Source organism: Rhinopithecus roxellana, chromosome 9 (genome assembly GCF_007565055.1).
Source record: "Rhinopithecus roxellana isolate Shanxi Qingling chromosome 9, ASM756505v1, whole genome shotgun sequence".
NCBI lineage: Eukaryota > Metazoa > Chordata > Mammalia > Primates > Cercopithecidae > Rhinopithecus > Rhinopithecus roxellana.
Genome location: NC_044557.1, coordinates 53,453,530 through 53,462,970, shown reverse-complemented (window position 1 = coordinate 53,462,970; position 9,441 = coordinate 53,453,530).

Below are 9,441 nucleotides of genomic sequence, written 5' to 3'. Positions count from 1 at the left end.
ATTATTTGTGCAGGAACTGACCATGGGGAAATCTAGGGGAATACATTTCCATATGACAGATGGCAAGGGCCTTGGGAGATGACTTACATGGCTTGGATTTTCTTTCCACTAAATTTTTTTCCTTCCCCCATTCCTTGATGTCTGTATCTCTAACATTCTGTCTGTTGCATTCAGAACTAAATCTGGACTTGTGACTACATGGGTTCTTAGTTTTTGTTCATGTAAACAGTCATCATAATGATGATTAAATGATACGCAATTTAATTTTGTAGTCATGCTAGAATTGAGAGTTGTGCTAGCATCTCTCTCTGCATTGCTAACTCTGTTCTTTTTTGTCAGAGTGGCAGATGTTTGTCACTTCCAATGCTTCCATTCTCCCCTGCCACTTCTGTTGCTTGTCATCTTGGCTATTTGCCATTTGCTTATTTTTTCCTTTTTCTTCTGTCTCTCTACTTTTTTCTGTTACTTGGTTCAGACGGCTTGGATTTTGCACAAATTGGCTTGGCTCTTACAGTCATTACTAACTATTTAGAGAGTATCCTTTCTTTTAATGTAACAAATTGACAAATCATAGCATATTCTGTGTAATTTTCAGCTCTTCTATTCCTAACAATTTTGCTGTGATTTTCTTTTCCTCTTCTAGAGGTACTTACCCTTCCTCCCCATTGGGTGCCATCCTGAAAGGCTGAGACCACAGGACAGCTGATCTATCTGAGTCATTATTCTATTTGCTTACTTGCTTTTTGTACCCTACATCTACACTAGGGCCAAACACCTGTATTCTTGCTGTTTACCAAATCCTTTAAACTTAATCTTGGCAGCAGTTCTCACATTTATGCTTTTTTCTTACCGCCTTCAGCAAAACCAGCCTATTTCAGATTCTTACAATCTCATCCCTGTACAGCAACCTTCAGCTGTTCATATTTCTCTCTATCTTTCATGGTCCTTTATATTTCCAACCAAATTATCTCCCAAATGCTACTTTCTTAGTATCATCCTCATGATCAAAATCTTTCAAAATCTTATCACTAAATAGAATGAAAGACCAAGTCTTTAGCCTGGCATTCAGCACACTTCATGGTAAGTTATGAATCCACTGTTTTCAATGCTCACTCTAGACATTCTCTAGAATCTCAGCTCTAAGCAAACTAATCCAAGCATGGTCTGTAATGCATATTGAATAGCCTTGACTTCACAATTTTTTGAAACTTGACTCCTTTCATCTGCCCAGAAATTTCTCCCAGTTCTTCTTTGTCTCTATAAATACAACCAAAAATATGGTTCGTATTTCTTAGCTATTTTTGAGTCCTGTGTAATGAGCAAAGTTGCAGGTTGTGATTCCTTTTAAATCATTGTAGAATTTAATATATGAAACTCATATTCTGATACTGTTTTTGCATATGCGTAGAATATCTGCCAACTTGCTTATTAATACATTTCTCTCTATCCTTTTCTTTTTGTCCTTCATAGTGCCATAGTCTAATGTTCTCTTCAAAATATGCATATTGAGTGATTTTATTCTTATTAATTATTGTGGTTTTATAATAATGTGGAAGACCAGGTAGGAAAGTTAAGCTCATATATAGCTATTGATATCTATGTAGATCTTATCATACATTATTTTATATTTCTATCTATATCTATATCTGTATCTAGATCATCATCTATATATAACAAGAGTATTCCTTCAAATAGATGAGTGCTGAAAGCTATAAAGTCTGTCTTTTCATACGGTCAAGTTCCCTTGAATCTTTGCTTTTAATATTTCCTTTCTGAGATGCTAGAAAAGATCCCTCCCACTAAAATAAAAATTCATATTCACAGCCTTTTTGTTAGAGCCGAAATGTGTTGTTATTTTTCCACATATTTCTTTCTTAAAAGCAAAGTACTAGCAATAACAATAGGTGTCGCTATAGTAAAAGAAACTAGCCATTAAGTTTTTTTTTGTTGTTGTTCTTTTTCTAGGAAACATTGCAGCATTATAAGAGAAATTATAGACTAATTTGTTGAAGCTCAGCGTGTCCATCTCCCTGCTTTGAAGAAGGCAAACTTCATTAAAACCAACATCTTACTTGGCCTAAAACATCTTTGGAGTAGGAGATTTATGGCCTTTCTGGGAAAGTGGTTTTAATTTTTATAAACCTTAGAATTAAGAAGTCCTTTTGTAAATGCAATTATAATTCTTTCTTCTAGATTTAGAGTCATTTATTCTTATTCAATATCCATAAAAGTAAATAATTAAAATACATATTTCCCCACCCAAATTTTATTAATTACCTACATAATTTATCTATTTAGGAAATGGAAATAGAAACTCCGACCTTATAAAATTGATGGCAAACATAAAATGAAGTATTATATGCATTAATTCACTTATTTATTAAACACATTTAGTTGAGTACCTGCTGCGTATGAGGCGTGATGGTTATAATACAGATAATGTCCTTGCCCTTAAGGTACTCATACTCCAGCACATTTATAGAGGTTCCTACACATCGTGAAGCTTAAATTACTATTCAAGAGTAAAAGACATAAATTATTATTATTGAGATCTATTGCTAATCGATTGCTAGGAAGCCATTTTAGTCTTCCATTTAGGAAAAATATTAATAGATATTATCAGCTCTTTCTCATTTGACATCTATTCACTTTTCTGGTAATAGCTCCCAGATAATCCTCCAGGCATCAACCCACTCACATTCAGGTCTTGTGGTCTGAGTGACACTGATTCCTCTTCACCCTCCACAGGCATCCTTGAGACTCAGATCTAGTCAATTAGGGTTTTATGTCCCAGTGTCTACAGTGTTATCACAAACCAGACCCTCCGTGGTTCATCTCCTGCTTCTCTTTGGACCTGATCTCCTGTCACTGACTGTCTCACATCACACCTGTACATACCATGGTGGTTTCGCTTATATTGTTTGCTTATTTATCTTGCTTATCTTGGCCTCTTTTCCTGGGATACCCTTCTCCTGTCTCTTCGTCAATTCTGTCCATTTTTTAAGACCTAGCCAGTCAACTCTCCTTCAAAAGGCTTTCCCCTCCTCAACTTGGATAAAGTTGCCATTCTGAGAGCTTCCTCAATTTCTGGGCAGTTCTCTATCTGCAATTATGTACTATTTTCATAATATGCTCCCTGTGTCTCTGTTTTCCACTTAGATGGTGCACTCCGGCTGTTGGAATTTTACTTCTCTATGTGTTCCTAACACCTTGACTGATGTCTGGGACCCTGTGGTCACTTGATCTAGGCTTGTTGACTGAAAGTACTTAAGACAACTGTGGCAGAAACCTGTCTTTCTGTAACATGCCTTTGCTGAATTGCACAGTTCTGAAGAAGAATAGTTCAAATGACTATGTATTGAAACATTCTAACACCCCAGGCTTTATGTCTCTAAGAGAAGGAACGTTGCATTCATTAGCTTCCTTAGGTTTGCCTTAGGGAATGATATCAGGACTTAATTCAACAAGTATTTATTAAGTTATGTAGGCTTCCTGGATGATTCAAGCTTGCTGTATTTTTCTCCTCTGATATCTAGCATGTACAGCCTGGGCTATTAATTTGGCAATTAATCATATGCTACCTTGTGACTTTTGTTTATGATGTATTTTCATGTAGTACTTAGCCTATTATTTAAAATTTTACACCCTTACATATGAGTAGGGATTACTCATTCATTAGCATATTGATTATTTCTTCATTAAATATATTTTGAGAATTCATTATGTGTTCATATTATTTTTCTTTTTGCATATTGTATCAGTTGAGGTTCTGTTTAGGCTAGTAACAGAAACTGGCCAATTTAATAACAAAAACAATTTATCGAAAGGCTGTTGGGAACTGACTGTAAGGAAGATGGGATTGGAGAACCAGATTTAGAAGAGAAAAGGCAGTGCCAGAAGTTTTTGATTGGAGGAAACTGCAGGGCAGTGTTGCACAAGAACCATTGCTGGTAAGAATGAACTCTCTTTCTTTCCTCTTTCCATTGTCACCCTTATCAAGACTTAATGTTCTGGGAGAACATGGCCAAATTCAGGCCGTGAGTTTGTTCCTTGGCTGTACTAGTATCATGGGTAGGAGGACTTGAAAGAAAAAGACTGAAAGGATTTTCTTGGCTTCAAGTAAACACCAAAGCAGTTGAGGAACTCTGAAAAATTGTCTGGATATTGGGTAGTTTGAACAGATGATAAGTATCAGCAGTTATACTTATTTGTTCACACAGACGTGCTATCAAATCCCAGCATTGCCAGTGACTAAGCGTATGGCTTTGTGAACATTTCTTACCTTCTGTAGGTGCCATTTTTCTCATCTATAAATGGGGATACCAATGTATATTCTTACATAATGGTTTTAAGGATTACATTAAATAAGATGTATCCTATAAAAGGTGCTTATTACAGTGTCTGTCACATAGTAGCTGCACAATAAATGATGGCTATTATTGATTGACCTATGTGCACACAGCATGAGGCTGTTCTGTATACATTAGGCAAAAAAGAAACAACTGTTATCTCAGACCTTGAACTGTTTGCAGCTTAATGAGAAGAAAGAGCATATGTGATTTAATTTAATCCTCACAATTAATCCTAACCCTGGAATTAGGCAGAGAAAATGTTATTATTTCTGTTTTTCATATAAGCAATCAGAGAGAGTCAGAGAAGTTTAGCTACTTGACTGTGGTCACACAGCTCTTAACTGGCAGAGCTGAGGCTGGGGTCAAACTTACTAGATCTTAAATTTGGAGAGATAAGGATAGCTCAGTGAAGGACAGAGTTACTCAACTCAATTCCAACCAGAAAACATACTGAATACCTACTATGACAATTTGGGATATTGCTGTGGAGGAATATACATATAATTTAATTAGTACATAGTCCCTGGTTTCAAGACGATTACAGTCTAGGGAGAAAGATGGACATGTACACAACTTAAAATGAGATAATACATGACAAGTGCTGTATTTTCTATTTAATTCTTTTAATATACACTCATCAAATGTGTCACGGTCTGTATTAAGTGCTGAGGATTCAGTGATGGACAAAGCCATAAGCAACCTGTCCTCAAGGGGCTTACCTGTTGTTGGAAAGAGACAGATGAGAACATAAAGGAAATATACACATAAAATCATTTGAGATATTGATAGTGACGGGTGCTAGAAAAAAATTTGGGAAGTTTTTTGGCAGTGAGTTGGTGTTGGCTATTTTCAGTGGAGTGCTCTTCTGAGGGCCTGAACAAGTCAGTCATGTTAATTTGTGTGGGAAGAGTAATCCAGGCAGAGGGAATTGTAGTGCAAAGACCATAGGGTGAGGATGACACTGGAGTTTTACAGAATAAAAATGAGATTGTGTGACAGGAACATAGAGAGCGAGAAGAACAGTGGTACAAGTGAGATCTAGAGATGGAGACAGGAGCAAGAAAAATGCAGAGCCTTGTATAATACACATGATAGATTAGAAGTATCTGATCTATCATTCTGAATTTAGAGGAAGTTCATAAAATTTAAGCAGAGAAAATGTATTATTTGATGGTTTTGTAAAAAAGATCATACTGGTTGCTATGGTGAAATGTAATGTGTACATCATGCACGAAGAAGAGAAAGAGTAACATTACTTTGAAAAAGTTAGGGGACACAGCTAGGCACAGTGGTGTGCACCTGTAGTCCAGGTTGAGGCAGGAGGAATGATTGAGCTCAGGAATTTGAGGCTGTAGTGTGCTATAAGTGTGCCTGTGAATAGCTACTGCACTCCAGCTGGGCAATATAGCAAGACTCTATCTCTTAAAAAATAAAGTTGGGGAGGCATTGAGAAGGAAGAAGTGCTCTGAGCAATGAGATGGGCATGTTTGGGCAACAGTGAGTTTTTCAGGGTGGCTGGAGTATCCAAAGTGTGGGGAGGATGTAATGAGAGGGAATCAGTAAGGAAGGTGGCTACCAGGTTATGTCTTGATAACATTTTGTAGGCAGCTGGAAACTGTTCTGTGTTTTGGAAAGATAATGTTGGTGACTGTGTGAAGGATATTAGAGGAGGCAAGAAGACCACTGATGAGGTTCCTGCAACAGGTCATTTGAGAGGGCCAAGTAGTGACAATGAGAAAGAGGAGACAGAAACAAGAACTGCTGATATGGAGTGCTGATAGCACTTGTTGATGAACTGGGTATCAGTGGTGAGGGGAGGGAGAACCTGGAGACATCTGCAAGGCAAGCTGGGGACGCCCTTTTCTGTGAGAAGAAAGTTGGAGGATAGGGTAGAGATTTAAGCTTTGAACCAGTTGAATGTGTTTTTGGCAGGACCTCCACATGATTCTGCTGGAGAGACAGCGGGAAAAGCAGAGCTGGAGCTCAGGAAGTTTGGCTTTTAAGAGCACACCTATTCTAACTAATTTCTTATAATCTGTGAAAAATTTTGTGAATTTTAAGATATTCGCTATTTTCAAGTAGACAGGAGTTTCACGAGTGTTTGTCATAACCAAGTGGCATTTTCTACCAAATGGAAGGTTTTCTTCTTCAAAAAAACAGAACATTCAGTAAAGAGAAAGTTGGTTGTTGATTTCGACTTCCTTTTCTTTCTTTGGAAACTGAGTTATCAGACTTGTTCAGGCCCAAGGAATAAAATTAGGGAAGATCATTACACAACCTTAGTGGTATAAGGAAAAGAAGCCTCGTCAAAATAATGAAGAGATAGACAATCTCTTATATCCCTGCAGGAGGTATTAGGAGAGAGTAGAAGAAAGCAACTTTTTTCTTAAAGTTTACGTTTGATTATTCTGATAGTTCTTGCAAAATACTGGACACAAAAGACTAGGTCTGGGGCAATAAAAATTGCTAGATGAGAAAAAAATATGTCAATAAGAGAAAAAGGGACTTAAAATGTTTGAACTGGAAATCATTAGTTGTCTGCAGTGCCAAGCTGAATAAACTAAAAAGCAAAATGGAAGACTTATGTTCAGTCCCAATCCCAGCATGAGTAAGAGCCTTATTCTCTCGGTTTCTTCTTCTCAGTTGTATAATCATATCTTTCTTAACAGTTACATTTCCTACTCATGAGCCAGGGAATACATTCTTTGCTGATACTAATGTGAAGGTATGGAGCCAGCAGTGTGGAGACAACAGAGGTCATTTTTAGTTGCTGTCTCTAGTGTCTCAGGACTGCATCATTGCTTACCCAACATGACTCAGCTTCGGTATTGCCACTGACTCATGGAGCTCCTAATAGAGGCGAATTAGTGTCACGAATTGACTGGAAAACCAATCCACATGAAGCCAGGAAGAGAAATGAGGCTGCTGTTGCTGAATCCATAGCTGACCTTAATGATGCAGGCTAGGAAAGATGGCCCATTCTGGGGGAGATAAGTCAATTTTGCAGTGTCTGCTATTATCATAGTGACTATTGTCTTTCTGTTTTATATTTATTTACCTAAATTGTTTTGGAAAGACTCAGAGGTATAGAGACATGCCTACTTTTTGCAAAAATCATCACACTGTCGTGGAGGTAGTCCAGGCTATGGGGATCTTATTTGTTGGTGTCTTGGGCAAGTTGCTTGACCTCTGATCATTGCTTATTCTTATATCTCCCCTGTATTTCAGACTCACTCTGTGTCAGGCATTTGTTTATCTTTATAGCAAACTCAGAAGGAAAAGACCATTGCCCTTGTTTTACAGGTGATGAAACTGTACGTTTTCCAAGGACACAGTGCTAGTAAGTAATGAATGTGAAATTTTAACTGTTTCGATCTCTTCTCAGAGCCAGTGCTCTCTAACTACTCTCCTAAACTTCCTCTCATCTGTAAAATATGGATGATAATAACACCTGTCTTACAGAGTTGTTGTACAGATTAAATAATAGAACTGTGAAATGTGTAGTACTTCATTACGCATTAGGCAATCAATAAATGGTTGATAGTATTACTAAAAATAATGAAGAAAAATCTTCACTAAAGCATCCATAGCAGTGAAGTCCTTGCTAGAACATAACCCTTTGTCCCTTCAGTGTAAATTAGTGTGATGTTACCAGCACTTACAGCAGATGGTAAGGAACACAATACAAAGGAATGAATCTCTAGTAGTGAAATGTCGGATACTATAACATCTGGATGGAAAACAAGCTTTTGTACATGTTTGAGTCATCTTGCTAACTACCGTATCATTTCATGTTGATCTTAGCTTCCTTTTCCTTTAGTAAGATTGCCCTAATAAAAACAAAACTATTGAGTTCCAAAGTAAGTGGAGTCTATACTGATCTGAGGGAAGCTGAGGTTCCAGAATAAGTTTGTGAAACACTAATTTGGGATAACAAAATAACAGTTCCTGATAGCTGTTGTAAATTTTATGTAAACAAAAGCAATTAACAGGAGAGAAAAACAGGAGGCGGTTTCTAGGTTTTTACAGAATAGTAGCTACAGGGCAAGTATTGTTCTAGAAAAGTCCTGGTCAGGACACCTAAAGCAGAATAAAAAGGATTGTGGTTTGGCCATAAAGATTACTTGTGTTTAGACATTTATAAAGCCAACAAAACAGAAATAAAGATATGTTGCTTATAATGAGACGGGACATCAATCTATGGCTTTGTGTAAGAAAGACTAACCATATTAGACTGTGGCCTTGAAAATAGGGAGAGTATCTTATTCACCCTTTTTTGCCTAGAACATAGCTCCATCCCTGTCAGTTACAAAATGAACAACTAAGTAATTCTAAGGAAAACTAGAGAGTGGAAATAATAAAGATAAAATCCATCATCGATCTATTAAAAAACAGATATATGAGTCTATAAAGTAGCTTCTGATTATTGACCATTTCCTTTATTACTGCATGACACACAAAAAAGCTAAATTCATTTTTCACCGAATTGGGATAAAGGTACATTTGGGATGATCTAATTTAATATACAACCTATGTCATAGCATAAATAATTTGATGTATGAGTGGGGCCAAGGGCACCACAAAAATACATGCAGACTTTTAAAAATTTGTATTATTTAAGAGATGAGGTCTCACTTTGCTGCCCAGGCTGGAGTGCAATCATAGCTCACTGCAGCCTCAAATCCCTAGGGTCAAGGGATCCTCCTGCTGCAGCTTCCTGAGAAGCTGGCAGTATAAGCATGTGCCACCATACCTGGCTAATTTAAAAACAAAATCTTTTGTAGAGCCAGAGTCACCATGTTGCCCAGGCTGGTCTAGAACTCTTGGCCTTAAGTGATCCTCTTGCCTTGACCTCCCAAAGTTCTGGGATTATAAGTGTGAGCAACTGCACCTGGCCAGACGTTGTATACAGCAGCAGATATTAGATATTATGGCAAGTCTATGTGACTACAATTTGAATTAAGACATAGTGGACACTAGAAAACAACAAGGGTTCCAAAAATATGTGACCAAATAGAAATAATGAAAGCAGACTTTCCAAACAATAGGCAGCGAAGTGCAGTTAACTTGCTTCTCATGTGAATAATTC